This window comes from Puntigrus tetrazona, chromosome 15, assembly GCF_018831695.1.
Source record: "Puntigrus tetrazona isolate hp1 chromosome 15, ASM1883169v1, whole genome shotgun sequence".
Classification (NCBI taxonomy): Eukaryota; Metazoa; Chordata; class Actinopteri; order Cypriniformes; family Cyprinidae; genus Puntigrus; species Puntigrus tetrazona.
Window position 1 is genome coordinate 5,228,745 of NC_056713.1, and position 16,811 is coordinate 5,245,555.

The 16,811-nt window shown below is 39.9% G+C and overlaps 1 pseudogene; it reads right to left on the minus strand.

The window, feature by feature from the left end:
• Positions 1-12,021: 12,021 nt before the first annotated feature.
• LOC122359365 lies at positions 12,022-16,409 on the minus strand (annotated as a pseudogene).
• Positions 16,410-16,811: the final 402 nt, after the last annotated feature.

The window sequence follows — 16,811 nt, forward strand, 5'->3', positions numbered from 1 at the left end:
TGTCCCGGTTAATGGCTGACTCTCAGCCTGCCGAAGGTCAAGCAACACGACGCGGTCTACCATCCTAGACCGATGGGTTAGCCGAAAGATTCAAACAAAACCTTTAAACAGATGTTGTGCGAGTGGTGGCGAAGACCGAGAGACTGGGACCATGATTCCTACGTATTTGAACCAGAGAAGTACCTCAGGCTTCCACAGGTTTTGAATTTCTTCAAGTTAATTTTTTGGCTAATAGCCAGCGGCCTCCTGGACGCTGGCAGGTCAGAATACAGCCGGCAGCCCATCGGGCGTGATCGAACATGTCAAGGAGATGAGGGAAGAATTTGACCGGTCATGCCATTAGTCCGGGAACACTTGGTTAAAGCGCAACAGGCCCAATAACGCCACTCATAACTGGGCAGTCCTAATCATGGGAATTCCAGCCTGAGACAAGGTAATGGTCCCTGCCTTCCATGGCAGCCGCATGCAAGTTCCTGGCAACCTGGCAAGAATTATATATATCATCGGAACCGACTGGCACTCGTCCACTTATGCAGGTTACGCCAACCGGGCCGACACGAACTGGATCAGCTGCGGTACCATAAACTCGCTGCAGAAGTGGAGAGGAAATACGGACCAGCCTAATGCCCTTTAAGCGCCTAAAAGATCCTCGCGGATAGAGGACATCAACCCCACCTCTGCTGCCCAGAAGGGGGAGCTCCAGTACCTGGTCGGTCAGTTTACGTGTTACTCTCGCAGCCTTGCGGTGGACCAAGTCATCAAGCATCGATCCGTGACGGGTACCTCGGAGTTATCGCTCCGCTATGGCTTATCGGGTCCCTTGAGGCTCACTGCAAGCAAGCTGGCAAAGAGGAGGCAAGTCCACAAATGGTAGCCCGCGTGGTCCAGCCCCATCGCGTGATGGTCCCCTAAGCTCCATGGCACTTTCCGGTACAACGATTTCCTGCAATTAAACGGGCGTCGTAAAATTTGACGGATATCCACAGCCCCGGGTGGATGCGCCGTTGGATCGGGGCTGGGAAGGGCCTGGTACATCTCAACTCCTAGACTCACAAAGGGGGTATTGGCAAGTGCCAGCACTCCAAGGCCACATACAGGAAACTCTTTTCAAAAAAACATCATTTAGCATTTTTTTTTCTTTTCTTTAATTTTTTGTGACTTATGTACATCGCAGGTGTCCTTTATAAACCACCTTCAAATAGTAAAACTCTGTCATAACGTGCATGTCATTAAACAAATTTGAATTCATAAACCACAAAAACAGCACACACACATACACATTTCTTTTGAATGATGTTTGAAGCTATAAACAAATTTGGGGGTGGAGCTGCACTGATAATTAAATCCCAGCTGGCTTCTCCTCCTAATCACATTATCCAAACTTACAAGAGAAGCCCCAAATTCACAATCCTCTTACCTTGATATCTTGCTCCAGCATCCTCCACCCATCCCACCCTTCCACTCCTCCCAGGACAAGCCCTGTTCATTAATGACATGAGGAAACCTGGACTCAGTATTCGTCTAGTTCTGAAAGTCCTCCCTGATATACACCAAACACGCTACTTTAACCGTTACTATAATTAATTATGGCAAAGATCCTCAGAAATGTAATTTCATTCAAAGATCTACATCAGAATTTTCATCAGCCTTGACTCTCAGCTCACAGCAGTCACATTATTCTTCATAGAAATTGTTCAATATGTTGATTTACACAATGCTGTTCTTTTTAGCTTAAACTTAGACTTCTTTTGTTGTTGTTTCTGTCCATATGTCCTATTTTCAGTTAATGGTCTAATTGTATTCAGGTGAGTCTAGTTAACTATGTCATTTACTCACAGAACTCTGCTCCCCACTACCTCCTAGCTCCCTCCTCTGCTTTGGTCTGTGGTCGACTATCCGCCGCCCCGGGATTCCACTCCTCCAGCTTCACCTCATCCCTCCAGCCCTGTCAGGCCCTTCCATCCCCCCAGCCCACCTCGGTCCTCGCCTGCTTGCTTGCAGGACACACCTTCTGGGAGTGGGGCGATATGTCACGAGCACACCTTTGTTGTTGTTTTTTGTCCCATGTGCTGTGTGTGCCCTACCTTCAGTTAACTAATTGTAGCAGGTTCAATTAATTATTTCATACTTAGCTTCATAAGTTCCTGGTTTGCCCTTTGTTAGACTGTCTGTTCATCTCTTAATGTATGTGGGTTATAGTCTGTCCGTCTGCCTGTCTGCCTGCCTGCCTGTATGCATTGCTTTTCTCATCTTATGCTCTTTCATAATATCTGGAAGGAAACAAATTCACATCTTGGGGATCTTTTTTCCATTCTGTCTGAAAATGTAAAATGCATATTTCTGTAAGTGTGAATATTAATCTCTAACAATAGTCAAAAGTATTCCCAAGAACATGTACGCCACTGTTTGGTAGCTAATGGAGGTTTGTTTATGATCAGATTAGGTGCTTATACACCCTTTTAAATAAACAATGTCACATATGATATATTCTGTATTATAAATTAAGTAGATTTTAGAGTATGGTGTTTACTGTGTGTTATAAATAATCAGCACTTGGAAAATCCCCAAAAGTAAATATTATATTGTGATATGAGATATTCATGGAGATGTCATTGTAATGTCTTAAAAATACCCTTATAATGGCTTATAAAACACAGGATTTGTAGAAAGGTTTACTCAAAACATTGTGAATGCAGTTTCATTCTTCCCCTAAACATTTGTTTAGAACATATATAATTAACGTGACAACTATACAATAATGGAAGCGGTTGTCCACATTAACACCAAAAATATTTCTTTGGTTTTCTGCTTTAATGTAATTTGTTAAAAATATTGCCACACATTTTGGACATTTTAGCATTTAATTTGTATATGTTATTAGTACAGCATGGGTAAAGTTTTTAATGATAAATATTGTTGCCCACAGCAAAGCAGATTATTAATATAACAATTTTCAGGTTAAATATCAGCAACATGACAGTTAACCTAAATTCACAGTTTAATACATATGACATAATGTTTAGTGGCTGAAAAAACTAATAGTACCAACTATAGAATTATTAACAGAGAGGAGGGAAAATGCTTTTCAAAATAACAGAATCTAGTATTAGAGTGTTTAGGATAATGCGTTACACTGTGGTTAGGTTATTTAAATGTAAACACATAAGAAGGTTTTTAATAAGAAAATCTACTCAAGTATTACTTTTAAAAGAAATAAACAAAGTCTCCCACATTCTTCCGTAGTTTTGGTTGGGATTTAGGTCCATAAATAAGGGGGGCTAATATGGAGAATTTATTAAAAACGAAGAGCCATGAAATTCGCAATCTGTAAAAGCTTTAGAACTATAATGAAAGGTACAGTACATCAAAAAGCAAAGCAACAGTCATAGGCTATAAGGCAAGCAGATGTGGTACACAAGTTTGCATGAATTTGTTTCGCCTCTGCTGACTTTTTTACTCTTCTAACATATGTAAGAGCAAACATCACGCCACAAGGTCCAAAATATATAATAATAATTACACCAACTGCATTATTTACTGCTGTAGAAAAACAACAGAGTTTAAACAACTGACTAGTTTTCACAATATAATTTTCAAATGCTAGAGCTACATAAGGTTAGCCTTGATGTTAATAAACTAAAACACACATGCAAAAATGGAGTCAGCTACAGAAGAGACAATGGAAGAATCCTCCTACTAGTCATTACTGGAATGACATCTATGGTCTACATATTGCCACATATCTGTCATATGCCATCACTGTTAATGCTGGAATGTCACACAGAAATAGATGAATTACAAATATTCAAAATAAAGAATCATATAAACATGATAATGATACAAATCAAAGAGAATTAGAATCCAGCAAAGCAGGAAAGTCCATTCATACACAAAATTATATAAACATACATACACAACAAGAAGTTTCTTATAGATTACAGTAAAATTGGTGGTCACATTACATAAAACACAATTAATGATACAATACAATGCAGTCAAGGAAAAACATAAATCTGTTTGTCATGGTTTCATTTAGTCCATAGTGTAAATATTGAAGAGTAATGGACTCATTTGTAAATGTAACTGTACACATGCAAAGACTAACAGTGGCTTAATATCAGAATTGTTTGAAATTAATCAGATTATATATATATAAAATTAAACAAAAAAAAATCTTACTGCCATCTCTGTTTGTATGTTTGACAAAGTGTTCTGTAGAAGGTTTGTGCTGGATATATATGGAGGCTGATTCAGTTAATTAGCTTGTTTACAAAAAAAAATGGATACATTGTAAAGAAACACTCTTGGGGAAGAATATAACTACAAAACTGTTACACTTATTTAAATATATTAGTTAAAAGTAATATTAAATATTAGTAAATTCTACTTCTCATTGTTTATAATAATAACTGCAATACAAAAACAATAGTAATATATACCCAAAAATATTAGCTCTAGTTGCCTCAAATAAAAAGGTATGATCCTAAGAAATGAGGACCCACTTATAACAAAAACAAAAATGCTAATCAATGCAAAAAGATGCTGATTTGATTGCACTATATTAACCACAACTTCTTCCAGTTGCAATTATCGTTGATACTTGAATAAATACCATTATTATAAACTGTGTTTGCTGTATTTGGTTTTCTATTGATTTTTATTTCTTCTTTTGTTTTACTTTAATGTTTGTTATTGACATTTGTATCAATGTATGTGACAATGCAAACTAGATCAAGACAAGACTAGTGCATGCTGGCACTAACATAATACAAAATGAATTTAGCACCCTAACCTACGCAGTTGATCTGTTTTCTGAATTACTTCATTGATTGCCGTCATTGTTGAGGTCAGCAGAGTTGCAATGATCTGCCTGAGATTCTGTCTACCACTGATGGCGCACTTTCACCCGATCACACCCTGTTAGAGACTTGTAGCACACCTGTTTTTGAATCATTCAATGACAAATCTATATTTAAATGTCTCCTGCCTACGTTCTGTTCTAGCCCCTATGTCTTTCTCTAGAATCATGCTGCCGAAGTTTTTTATTGTAAGAGACTTTCTGTTTTCTGTGTTCTTTGTGATTTTCCTGCTCTTGAGGTCTACAGATGCTTTCTGTTTGGATTCCCTTTTGTATTTTGTACTAAGGAGGCTTTGAGTTCCCCAGTAGTTATTCTTGTTGTAAGTCTCAAAGACTTTTCTGGTTCTGTATTCATTCATCTTTATATTTTGCTTGAGAAGAACCCCAGAAGTCTCTCTAAGCCTCATTATTTCTCTGCAACTGGGTTTCACTCTGCTCCAGTGGAGAGAGTAAGTGCCACACTCACACATCCCGAGACCTGAGCTCACCCCATCTGACCGTAACAGTAGGACTTGTCCATGGATACAAACTCCAGCAGAGGATCAACTTGATCAACGCAAGCTTATCCTTGTCAGGCAGCCACCACATGGAACGACATGAACCAAGTCCTTTGCACAACAAGAGGCAGCTGTTTCCAAAACTGGGTCAGACGGTCACTGAAATTCTGCAAACACCTTCAGTCTACTTCAAAGCTCCACAGCAGGCCCAGGAGCGCTCAGTGCTCAACTATCATGGCTCCACTGCCACCCTCCTAAGCGTAGCAGTGCAGAGAGCTCCACGATATCCACCTGCCTCATCCTGAGAGGTATGGGATGGAAACCCTGGCAGATGTAGGGGATTCTCACCCCAGTGTTCACTTTGAACTTTGAACTGCAACCGAACAAATTCCTAACTGCCCGCCTTAGGGTGAAACTTCGCGTCATTACTCTTTATCTGTGAGAAGCCCTTGGCCTGGAGCAACGCTGCCTTAATGGGAGCAGTCCCTCAACCAGAGGGTTTGTTCAGATTATAAATAGTTTTGGCTGAGGAGATGGGCAGTGTATTTGATCATCCAAGTGCGTGCGTGAGGCAGCCAGCCGCCACTTCCAGTTAACTCAAAGGGTCCTGCAAAGGAGCGAAGCGGAGTGGTGGAATTTCTGAACACTTGCTATGGAAGAGTAGCTGGAATCAAAAGAGGCATTAACTGTTGCTTTCAATCGGGGCACTGTCTGCAGTGAGATCAAGGGATGAGTTAAAGCAGCCAGGACCTACCAATAGACCTAGAATCCTTGATTGCTATGGCCGTGCCGACTGAACAATCGCTCGAGAGAGACGTCGAGAGCGTACAGAGAGAACTTCTAGATATGTACCACAGTCAGTATCCTCTCTCACACTTCCCGTCTCCTGATCTCCCTGCCCATATGTAGCAGGATCATGAGGAACCAATGCAGCTGGGTCGGTCACTGGCTTTTTCCGGTCTGACAAGACCGCGGGATGAAAAGAAAGATGCTGTCTGTACCTGTGAGAATCTGGCCACTGGAGTGCCTCCTGTCCTATTCTTTAGGGAAAAGCCAACTTCTCGTCCAGGGAAGGGAGGACTGTGAAGAGAAACATCCCTCCCACTCAGCAGCATCTTCTGGGCTCTTTTGAATACTTATCTTCTATGGAATGATCAGTCACACTCCCCTGAAAGCCTTCATAGACTCTGGGGCAGCTAGGCAACTTTATGGATTTGAAGTCGCTGAACATCTTGGTGTGCCACTCACTAACCTTTGATGAACCAGACTATTACTGCACTAGATAGGAGGCCTCTCTAGGTCTGGGCAGGTGAGTCTGTGCACTATTCCCTTATATCTCCGACCCAGGGGTCACTCTAGAAACTATACATAGATTTATGTAATCAAGTCACCAGAATTCCACTTCAATCCTGGGTTTCCTTGGTTGTCCATCATAATCCCCAGATAGACTGGTCCTCTAGTAACATTCTCAGATGGGGGCCTGGCTGTAATAAGGTCCACTGTGTTTATCTCTTGAACCTTCTGTTGCTCCTCCTATTACTTGAGCCACCTGTGTGAGGGCTGTTAATGGCTGCTCCACAGTTACCCAGGACTTCTTCAGAGCTATCACATGTTCCTCTAGACTATGCAGACCTGTTAGAGGTGTTCAGGTAAGAAAGAAGACCTTATCTTTACCACCACACAGACCTTTATAATTGTGCCATTGACTTGCTGCCTGGAGATGTGCCACTCCAAGGAGGGAGGTTGTTCTCTTTCAGCACCAGAGGAGGAGGAGCCATGGAGGATTATATACAGGAGTCCCTGGCATCTGGCTTTATACGCCCTCCAGCGTCCTGGCAGGCTGGCCTAGCTTCTTTGTTGCTAAGAAAGATGTGTGGTTCCGATGTATGGAGTGGGATAGGACTCAATACAGATCACTATTAAGAATGTTATCCTCTTCCACTAATGTCTGCTGCTTAAAGTTGCTTCAGGGCGCTACTATATTTAAATTGGATTCAACCGCAGTGCATATCATCTGGTCTGCATTCGTGCGCAGTGATGAATGGAAGACTGCTTTTAATACACCCACTGGCCATTATGAGTAATCAAGTCATACCTTTTGGTTTGGTAAATACCCCTATACAGTATTTCAGGCTTTGATTAATGACGTGTTAGAGAGACATGCTACGTTAGATTTGTAGTTTAGTATATTTGGATGATATTCTTATTTTCCAAGACTCTCAAGAACCACGTGCAGCATGTTAGCCTGGATCCTCAGCAGCTTCCTAAGAACCATCTATTCGTCAAGTTGGAGAAGAGTGAATTTCATGTGGAGGAGGTTTCCTTTTGGCTTTCAGAAGCTGACCTAGGAGTCAGATCCAGATGGATCCTGCAAGAACTTCGACAGTTAAGAGAGATTGGCAGGTACAACGCTTTCTTAGTTTTTCAAATTTCTGTGGCGATTCATTGAAATTTCCCGAATTACAATTGCTGCTCCACTAACTGCTCTCACTAGGAAGAATCGTTAAGGGTTTCCGGTGGACATGGGAGCTGAAGAGGCTTTCGGAGACTGAAATATCTGTTTACCTCAGCACCCATACTAACTATTCCAGATCCTGAGCTGCTGCTAAAGTGGAGGTGGCATAGCTACCAGAGGTAGGAGTGGAACTATTCTCAGTAGCAGTACAAGAGATGGCTAAATTGCATCCATGTGCTCACTTCACACTGCCTCGTCTGCGGAAAGGAACTATGATATTGGGAACAGGGGAGCTATTGGCGGTCAAACTTAGCATTGGAGTGAATGGAGGCACTGGTTGGAGGAGCCAAACACTCTTTTTATTGTATGGACTGATCACAGAATTTAGCCTATATCCAGGAGGCTAAGAGGCTAAACTTCTGTGAGCCGGTGGGCTTTATTCTTTAATCGCTTTGATTTTGTTCTCTCTTACCGACTTCAGGGTCAAAAGGAATCAGAAGCCTGATGTGCTCTCCCAGGCAGTTTGATCTGCACAAATAAGGTTTTCAACTCGGTGAGGATCAGCTCACCCTCCAGGATTGTGGCAATTAGTCGAGATGGGGTGCAGAGACTCACTGGTCTAGAAAGACACAGGAGGCAGGAAGCTGGCCAGATGTGGAGCCTCCAGGCGCGTCTGCTGTACCTAAAGCTGTGCGCTCTGGCGTTTGCAGTGGGGTGACATTCCTCATCATTTGCATGTTACCACCCTGGAGCTAGTAGGACCCTAGAGTTCATTGGCAGGCGTTTCTGAGTGGCCAAGATGGCGGAAGACATCAGAGCCTCAGTATTGCTGCCTGCTCCATTTTGTGCTCAGAATACAGGATTCCAGATCCTGCCCTCAAGGTCTCCTGCTACCCCTCCTGTTTCCTGCAGCTGCCCGTGTCACATATTTCTATGGACTTTGTAACTGGCCTACCACCTTCCTGCAAAGTAAATATTGCCTGTCATTTTGTAGTGGTTGACTGTAGATTTTTCAAAGGCTTGCTTATCTTATACTCACTGCCAAAACTCCCCTTCCAACTCCACAGATCATGCTAAGATTGTTTGCAGCATGGTCTTTAGGTTGTGGCTTTCCCGAGATGTTGTCCAGATGGTAATTACTCAGTTTGCATCAGTGTTCTGGGGTCATTCTGCCAGCTGATTGGAGCTACAGCCAGTCTATCGTCAGAGTTTCATCCCCAGTCTAATGGACAGGACAGAACGTTTTTCAGCCAAGAGGTGAAACAACGCAGAGGTGTCTGGTGTCATCCAATTACTCGTCCTGGAGTAAACATCCCCAGTTTGCAGGCAGGAGTTGCACACAGTACTCTCTGCCATTCCTCAACAGGTATGTCGTACCTTTCGAGTGCCAATATGGTTTTCAACCTCCCCTATGTTTTCTGGAGCAGGAGTTCGAGTGGGAGTTCCGGCACAACCGGCAGCTGGTTCAGCGATTGTCGCAGGATATGGAGAGAAAGGCCGGGCTGCTCTTCTTAAGTCTTCACAGCTACAGCAACTAACGGGCTAACCGTGGCGCAGACCAGCGCCAATTCTACGCCCGGGGCAGAAAGTCTGGCTTTCACAGCGAGGACATTCCTCTCAAGGTTGAGTCATAGAGGAAGTGGCTCCCAGGTTCATAGGACCATTCAAAGTTTTAAGGAAAGTAAATTTTGTTTCCTACCGTCTCTTGCTACCCAAGTCTTTGCGCCATTCACCCCACCTTTCATCTCACGCGCAAAGCCTGTCCAAATACTGACCCTCTGTCTCCTGTCATGAGCCACCCCAGCACCACCCATGGTGGGGGTCAGCCAGTATACACAGTTCGCGGCTACTGGACACTCGACTGGTTAGGGAAGCGACAGTTTCTTGTGGACTGGGAGGATTTGGCCGGAGGAGCGAACCTGGGTCCCCTGCTCGCCACATCCTGGACAAGGCTCTTATTAGGGACTTTTACCGTCTTCATGGGAACAAGGACACATTGGGAGCGCCATGAGCCGTTCCGGAAGGAGGGGTCCTGTAATGATCTGGGCCTGAGATTCCCTAGGTTCACCACTGGATGGGCGCACTTTCTGCTCCAGATCACCACCCTGTTAGAGACTTGTAGCACACCTGTTTTGATCACTCCTATGCCTTTAAATCTTATTTAAATGTCTCCTGCCTATTGTTCTTGTTCAGTCCTCATGTCTTTCTCAGAATCCCATGCTGCCGGGTTTTTTGCTGTAAGAGACTTTCTTGTTTTCTGTGTTCTTTGTGATTTTCTCTAACTTACCTGAGGTCTAAGACAGCTTTCTGTTTGGATTCCCTTTTTTGTATTTTGTACCAAGGTGTTTTGAGTTCCTCAGTAGCTATTCTTGTTGGGTAAGTCTCGAAGACTTTTCTTGGTTCTTGGTATTCATTCATCTTTATATTTTGCTTGAGTAAAGAAACCTCAGAAGTCTCTCTAAGCCTTCTGATTATTTCCTCTGCAACTGGGTTTCACCTGCTCCAGTGGAGTAGGAGTAGTGCCACACTAAGCCATCCCGGAGACTAGAGTTCGATCCCCATCTGGACCGTAACAAAGAGTATTGATGTCTAAATCTTTCTGCATGTTTGCCACAGTATCTTTGTATTATGGATCACAATCATTTACAGATCATTTACATCAGTAATGAAAGATCAACACTTTTAAAAATTATCTCTTTTACATCTTGACTTTTTACATCTTGACACCCATCACAAAAGCAGTCTACTTCATCTTAACTTTAAAACATTTTTGTCCATGCATAAAAGTGTTTATACTTAAACACCATACACTCAAAGCATTTCACTAAATAAAAGCAAGAGACAAAAAGCCTAATAAAAAGCAAAATGCACGATCACAATAATGGTTTGTTGGAAATCCACATTTTCTATTGGCTAATTACTATGAATAATAAATTAGTAGATTAACTATTGCCTGCTAAAAATAGTTATTATTTATAGTTATTATTACAGAATTTTATAGGTACTAATTTGCTAGTGTAGTGAAAAATATTAAGGTATAATTCTTTTTGGTTAGAGCTGTAAATGTAGATATTATTTGCCCAAATATATAGAATAGAATCTACTCACACAAACTTTGAGTAGATTCTATATATTATTTTTTAACAATGTTGTGTTCGAGTACAGCATCTGAGTCCAGTGTCGAGGACTTCTGCCAGGTAGGTGCCCACAAGAGGCAGAGTATTCCCATTGTCATAACCTGAGTCCTAAGCCATGCAGAATTACATAAATGAGGAGTTGGCTAAGGGCTTCATTCAACCATCCACCTCTCCAGCTTCAGCAGGCTTCTTCTTTGTCGAGAGAAAGATGGGGGTCTGCAACCGTGCATTGATTACCGGAAGCCTCAATGATATTACAGTCCCATTCCGCTACCCATTACCACCTTTCACTCCACCAAACTTGATCTTTGTAGTGTCTATAATCTTATCCACATTCGGGAGGGGGATGATGATTGGAAATCTGCCTTCTCAAATGTGTCTGAGCACTCTGAATATCTCGTTATGCAGTTCGGGTTTTCTAATAGTCCATCCGTGTTCCAGTCCTTTATCAATGATGTGTTCTTGGACATTGTTTAACTGGTGGGTCATTATATGCATAGACAGTATCTTGATCTATTCCGAATTCATGGAGGCACACATGCAAGCAGTCCTACAAGTCTTAATTCAACATCAACTCTATGCCAAGAAAGTGAAATGTGAGTTCCAACAAATGGATATAGGAAAGTACAGTCCATTGTCAACGATGTATGATCATCGTAACCCGTACATCAGTTCAGCGAAACGTCTCAACCCACGACAGGCAAGATGGGCATTGTTTTTCTCGCACTTTCAGTTCAAGATCACCTATCATCTAGGTTCAAAAATGGCAAAGCTGACGTCTATCTGAAATTAAGTATTCCCATCCATTCCCAAACCAGTCAAAGAACCCATTCTTCCTTCATCTATTGTTGTAGTGCCAGTCCCCATTCCAACCCCACACCTCCACAGACTTCATAACTAATCTTTCAAACTGAAGGATACCACCTTCAGGCCAATACACAGATAGAGAGATTCAAAGAAGGTTGGTCTGCCTTCAAACACGGAGACTAACAACCTGTGTCAGATGAGTCTGTCAAGACAATCTTCCTTCTGTATACCAATCCCAAAGTCACAGCCTGTTCAAACCACTGGGTTTTACCAGTGGGCCAGAGCTGTTATGTAGGCCTGGCTCACCCTGATGTAGGTCATGAGGCCCAGCATCTGTAAGCTGTAAGCTGCTGGATTGCCAGGACATGATCCGGTGCGAAAACTGCTCATAAGAATGAAGTTTGTAGCCTGGTTAACAGAGTGCTCTTGTTAAATTTGAAGGGCAGGGGCTTGGAGGAGTGAGCGACCTTCACTTTTATTAAATTGCAGTGGAGCACAATGGTGCACAGCCGGTGCCTCTTTGAGAGGAGGCATCCTCTCGTAATACTTTCTTCACCACTGTCCACTGAGGAGAGAATTAAAAGGAGCAAAGGCGAGCTGAACAGGGAGCATGCCACAACTAAAATGCTTAAGATAATTTGATCATCTCAAATAAATTTAAATGATTGATCTGTACAAAAGCTTTGTATAAAGTTTAAGAAGTATGAGATAATTCTTTAACTCAGGGCTAACCACTGAAGTCATAATGAAGTAGGCAAAATGATATAATTCATCCTCATATGGCCTAATTTGACTTGATAAACATGGTCGTTAAAGGTCATTATGTTTCCACTCTCCTATTCCCTTAAAGGCTTCTCTGTCCAGAGCTGCTCTCAGTGGGATCACTGAACAGATAATTATCTTGTAATGACAACACTTTAATTAAACCCCACTGACCATACAGTTACAGATGCAATCTGTCTGATCATAACTTGAATTTACCTATTTTTGAAAAGAGAAAATAGCTTTTATATAGTTTTAATATTTTTTATTTAAAAAATTGTTTATCGTTCAAGACTAAACAAACATTCTAAATCTAAGAGTTGCATATAATTCATATGGCTCACAAAAATATTATACACCTTTAAGCACATATTATACATTGTGTTTTATTAAATACAATATACACTTGACATCGTTTGAGTTTTTATTTATTATAATTTTACAATATAAATGGTAATAAAGGTGGTTCAGTTTGCAGACTCAAGTGAAATTTCAGGACAAGGTTTAAATACTTCCCATCATATACCTTCCAGCCAATATGGCTTACATTAACCAAAAATTCACTTTTGTAGATTTAAATATCTTTAACCATTTAATCAATTACAGTTAACAATTTTCCTGAATTAATTTACTGTTTGCAAATTTTAATTTGACTTATACGGTGGCTGAAAGAACCGCATTTTTCAATGCTCTGCAAATTAAAAATTAAAAAATTTAACCACATGTGCTGCAAATATTCACAACATAACTAAATACAGAAATGTACACATACATTGGTTTATTATTTACCAATTCACGTTCTACAAATGGTTTCTAAGAAATGGCATCAGACACATTCACCAGGTTTTGTCTGATTAGTTTGTAACCCCATATTGGCACTATGTTAGTCAGCATTTGTTGCACAGAATGAACTTGTTTGTCAGATTTTAGAATGTCTGACTACGTGACACACTGTACTTGCTCAGCTGTTGGTGTTGTATACACACACACACACACACACATACTGTAGAAATAACACACAATGTATGTAAAGAACGGTATCTACACTAATATTACACTGTTTTTTATTCAGATTTTCAGTTCATATCCAGATCAGATGGTGGATCAGCACCAAGAAATAATCTTCATTGGAGACCGGAAAACCTAGATGAGGCCTGTGGACAGATCATAGGAACCAGACACACACACACACACACACAATAAAGCCTTTAGGCAATCTGACAGCTGCGTTTAGCATTGAACTAGAAATTCAGTACTGGTCATCCAGCCAGAGGTGAACCAACTGAACCTGGTTCCTCTGAACATTTTATATATATATATTTTTTTGCATTCTGTCATAAATGGGGTTTTGGTTCCTCGCCTCTGTTGCCAACTGTTGCCTTACTGTTGGCTTACTTATATAGGGACACTTAATTTCTAGCAATTATCATTGATTTGATTACACTGTCTCTGTATTTAATAAAACAAAAAGGGTTTAATAATTATACATTATTATCACTCTACTCTATTTGATACTGCTCAGTGCTTTGACACAATCTGTATTGTTAAAAGTGCTATATAAAGAAAAGTTTTTTTTCAGATTTGTCTATAAGTATGTTTCAATTCATTTAAAATGTATAAATGTATTATATTTCTCTTTTTCAATTTCTAACAATAATAGTATTATGTACTAAGCATTAAATTATTTGATTAAATTTTAGTTATTTTGTTATATTAGAAAATATGACATACTGAAATATGAAAACTGCTTAAAAATCTTGTAGTGCTTGTAATTTTATATTTACTTATTTAATTGGTGAATATGCTACTGTCTTGAATATTTAGGTCAAACATAATTCACTGGTATGGTAGTAAATACTAATCTTTTAGTGCATCATATAATGATGGTTATAATCAAAACATGTAGTTTTCTACTCCTGATATTGTCCCTTGACCATTTCAGCAAAGCATCTTGACCATCAAATCTCCCAGTGGGGCAAATGTTAATGGACCCTAAGGTTTAATTAGCCATTGTAACCACAAATTAGGTCCCTCTGGTCATAAGGTCAAAAGACCAGTCCCAGTGAGGCTTATGACTGATGATTTAGATGAACAATATTGCATCATTATGTAGATGATGAAAGGTTTCTCAGTTTTCTTATTGCATATATTATAATGCATATTATTGTTTAATTATCAAATAAATAAATAAAAAGTTGACCCAAAAGGCTGAAAATGTTTCCCAATTATGTTTGTCAGGCCTCAGAGTTGTGTGTGTGATAGCTCCATGCAAGCAAATGTACTAATCATGTTCAAATTTACAATGCAAAAAGACAGTATATTAAAATAAAAATAGTTTTAGGGTTTTTGACTGTATATTTCTATAAAATCTGAATATTAAACTTTTCACCGGATTAGTGTGGACAGACGAGCTTGACACATTGCGCAATGTCAGTTACAGTCCACGCTGTCTCAAAAATTGCCTAAAACGGCGTGATTGTCTGTTTCTATTTGGTGTGCCTATGATACGCACTTTCCACACACCCCTAAACCTAACGCCTCCACACTTTTCCAAGCAAATAAGCAAATCACAACACATCACAATGACATAAAAAATTCGGGTGCGCCTAACTTTTGTGCTGGTGCACCTCAGAAAAGAAGTTAGGTGCAAAATGTAAAAAATAGTCCATAGCCCTTCATATAGTTACAACTGTACTTATAGCAAAAGAGAAAGAAATAAAGAAATATTTGAACACAATAAAGTACTATGTGCCATAACTATTTTTATTAAATATTAGAGTTGAAATTGTTACAGAACATCAAGAACTTGATTAGTTTTATAAAGACATCAGAAGTATGGCCTCATCATTAAGGACTAAATAAATAATTGTAGAAAATTCAGTTTTATCATATAAAACACTGTAAAACCAGTAGGTAGCCTTTAAAATAATCCTATGTTATATTTTAAGTAATTATTAAGGAAAATGGCCAACTTTAAATCGCTGAAACAAGCATGCAATGTTTTTCGAATTTCTGGTAAATTTAAGCCATAAATAAGGGATTCAGAACAGGAGGGATAACCAGGAATTCCACTGAAAAAATGATAGCCACAATCTTAAATTTGTCTGAATCATACCGACTTAAAGCAATATCACAAAAATGAAGCTATAGAGTAGTTAACAAAGCTTATAATGTGAGGGAAGACATGTTTGAAATGCTTTTCCCTAAATTCCTTGGGGCTTTTTTGACAAATTATCAAAATTCTGGCATAAGTATAGAAGATGAAGAAGGCAGGAGAAAAACTGTTGTTGCTGAGACAAAAAGACCAATTATGTTGTTACTCAAAGTGGAAGTCCCACAAGATAGTCGAACCAGAGACCAGTTGGAGCAGTACAGTCTTGCTATGTCAGTCCCACACAAAGGCAACCTGGCTGAGAAGAAAATAACCAGACTCATAGAAAAGACTGTATAAAGTGATGCTAGTCCCATGTACAGTATTGTCACTTTGGGGTCATAATTGTATGATATTTTTAAAGGATTGCATATGGCGACATATCTGTCATATGCCATCAGAGTTAATATTGTATATTCAGACATTGCATAAGTATAAATGATAAAAATCTGAATAAAACACCCTGGCCTAGAAATTGTGTTTGCATCAAAAGGAGATCAACCATTAGCCTAGGAAAGAATCCAGCTGAGCCATAGAGATCATTGGCAGACAAACAAGATATCAGTATGTACATTGGCTCATGAAGAGATTTCTCTTTAAACACCACAAACAAAATGATGGCATTAAATAATACAATTGCTAAATAAACTGAAAGTGTCAAAATTAGGATGGGATATCTCATGTGAACAAAATCCTTGAACAAAGTGAAATAAAAATAGTAAGGCATGGTTCCATTTTCCATTCGGTGATCAAAAAAGACAGCGAAAGTGCCACTAAAAAGAAATATTTAGGTTCAGTTTCTGTCTGTTAGTTGAAGAGTAAAGCATCCAAATAGTTTTTGATGTCCCTTGTCCACTCTAAAATATATTTCCTTGCTCCAGCTATTTTTAAAGCAACAGTCAAGTTGAAGAAAGCTGATTGTAGCTGCTGATCTGATGCAACTGCTCAGTTTTCTGTAAGCGGATTTTATAAACAGAGCTGACACCATCTGGGTCTTTACAAACTGTACACATGAGAATTAGCAACATTCATTTTTGCTGTTCATTAGGTTCGACTACAATAACAACGTGTATCTTTTATAGGATGGATGTTGGATTTTATTTAATAGCATGTTTCTGGGTCAAGTACTATCATGTATAATCTG